The sequence below is a fragment of the Lupinus angustifolius genome, chromosome LG14, assembly GCF_001865875.1.
Source record: "Lupinus angustifolius cultivar Tanjil chromosome LG14, LupAngTanjil_v1.0, whole genome shotgun sequence".
NCBI lineage: Eukaryota > Viridiplantae > Streptophyta > Magnoliopsida > Fabales > Fabaceae > Lupinus > Lupinus angustifolius.
Window position 1 is genome coordinate 13841511 of NC_032022.1, and position 2991 is coordinate 13844501.

The following is a 2991-nucleotide window of genomic DNA, read 5'->3' on the forward strand; positions in this document are numbered from 1 at the left end:
TATATTCATTACTGTTTAAGAAATAAATCATACTTATATACTCTTATTTGTACCCTTCTAGTCAACACAGCAATCCAACTTTGATTCTTACACAGACATGCATGTAGTCAATTAATTAATACTAGAACACAAGAGCTGCCAAAAGAGAAAAAGTTGAATAGAAAGAAGAAGAACATTAAATGTAAATGTAGGAAGTCGGTGCTGACTTGCACAAACCCTTTGCTTTAGGAATTTGTCGATGAAAGCAGTAACACAAGGACAAGTTGATAGTAATAGAACTTCTTTGTTTAAACTTTAAATCACTTGTGAAATGAAGTGATTGTTACAGCAACCAAAACGTGTTGCAGAAGAAGAAAGGAATGAAAACAGAAATGAATGAAAGGTAGAGAAGAGATAGTGATTGAAGAGTAAAGATAATGCAAGAAGAGATTTGTTATTGATCAATGTAAATTGAATTACACAATGCATCAACTAACTTTCCTTATATAGCAACTACCAACTAACTATCAACTATAAATGGAAAGTATAAAAAAAAAACAGAAAACTGAATTACAAAAAACTCTCCTAATTTTAACACTATCACCCCTTAACATTATTAGTTTTTTATAATAGTTTCTATTTTCTTATCTTCTTAAACACTCTCCTTAACAATAATGGTCACACGAATTTTAATCTTTGAGGGCAAGAAACACAAATTTGTAAATTAACATACAACATATTACAGTTAGAAAACTCATATTAGATGCCTTCACAAGGGCATACTTGGATTTGCACCCAAATACATTTACATATGACACTCTTGATTTGGATCTTTGAAGCAACCTCATTTTTTCAATTATTGTTAGTCTTAAGTTTCAGTATTTTAAGAAAAAAAGAGAAAAAAATGAACTAATAATAATTAAAAATGAATAATAAATGATGAACTCGTAATGTATAAAACTCTTATATTGTGAATGTATACAGTTTTTCCTTAAGCTAATGCCTAAATTTTGGTGAGGTTGTTGCCATGGTCATCTATATTTGATAACTATAACATTGTGATTGGAGGGCACACTTGGCGACTCCTTTACTTCATGTAAAAATTCGAAATGAAGAAACAAGAGGCACAATAGATTCGAAATGTGTTAAAGAACAAATTTCAGTATTATTAGAAAGTAAAAAGGAGGAAACAAGAAAAAGAAAAAGGTTCCAGTAAGTAAGAAAATGTTAAATGCCAAATAAAGGAAAAACAAATATATTCAACGTGGTTTAATCATCTTTATTACATAATTTGCAAATTACTATAGGACAAATTATTCTAGTCAATAGTCTCAATCAAATTAGCATCTTATTCCAAATAATAATGAAAAAATGTATGGAGTAATAATATACACGAGTTTTATAAATGTTATTACGTTATTCACCATTTATCTTAAATTAATCTTAACACGTAAAAAAGTAAGAATTTAGTATGTATACATTAACACTCTAAATATTTTTGATAATGTCATTAAATCATTTATCATACATATGTTAATTATTATTGATTTTTAAACAAAAATAACATAAATCAATAATAGATAATGTACGGTGTAAAGAATTTATATGGATGGTGCAGAAATTTTAAACTCAAAATATAATACAAATAAATAATATATAATATAATTTTTATACCAATAATATATCCATATTAAAACAAAATATTGTTACAGTAACTTCCCATATTATTAAATACATGTATATTTGTGCATGTAAAAAGATGCTCCAATGTCTCTAAAATTACAGTTATGCCATTCCTTTACTCCTCAAAACCCCATCACCATTCTCTCTCAGACACAGTTCTGAATCCTTTTGGTTTCTCTCTCAAAACGGTGCACTTTATTACTCTCTCTCTCTTCTTTCTCTCTCTAAAATAACACAGCAACTTCAAGAGTCTCTATCTATTATCTATCTTATACGTAAAAAATGGAATACTTTGTCGGTGGCTATTTCGGTAACGGAGGTAACCAATTCTCGCCGGAGAAGCCAAAATCCGGCGAGCCTTTTGCCGTCGACGACCTCCTCGACTTCTCCAACGCCGACGCTATTATGTCCGACGGTTTCTTCGACAATGCCACCGGTAACTCCAACGAGTCCTCCACCGTCGCCGCTCCCGTTGACAGCGGTAATTCCACAATTTCCGGCACCATTGTCCCCTGCGCGTTTGCCGCCGGCGATTCTCAATTCTCCGGTAGTGAACTCTGTGTTCCGGTAAGTAATTATTCTCAATCCATTTCCCATCTCTTCAGAAGTCAAAACGTTTCAAGTTCAAAGCCACATTACTAATTTAACTAAAATAAATATTGGACCACCATTTTAATTCATGAATTTTTAAATAGAGGACATATTAGTTGGAAAATTATAATTGTAATATTTTATTTTACGGTTTAATATTCATGTCCTTTCAATATAAAACACAATTTCTATATCATTCACCATAAAAATATTAAATATTAAATATTTATGTACAGTTTAAAATATCCATTGTTCAATTTTATATAAGAGCCTAATAATTATTAGTATATGAATTATGGCTGGTAAGATTTTAATATTTATGCAATATTAATATAAAAATTATTATAGGATTAACATATTATTTATTATTTATATGGATTACTTATAATTAGCCAGTGATAATTAACACTTGGAAAAATTTTATATTAGTATATATATATATTTTTTAAATTAAAATAATAATCAAGTTTTTAATTATGTTATCACCAAAGCCAAAAGGTAAGGTTTTGATAGTTTTCAAAATAAACTAATTAGGTTGCATTTTATGGTAATATTATTAATTAATTTTGGTCAATGCAATTAATGGCTTCACAATTTAAAAACTTTTTATAATTTAACTGAGTAAAGGACTAATACATGACAATGCTTATGAATGCTCATGAATCAAGCCTTCTTTGCTGTAGAAGTTTCTCCATTCAGCTGACACATACTCACCCCCTCCATCAGTCCTTATGCACT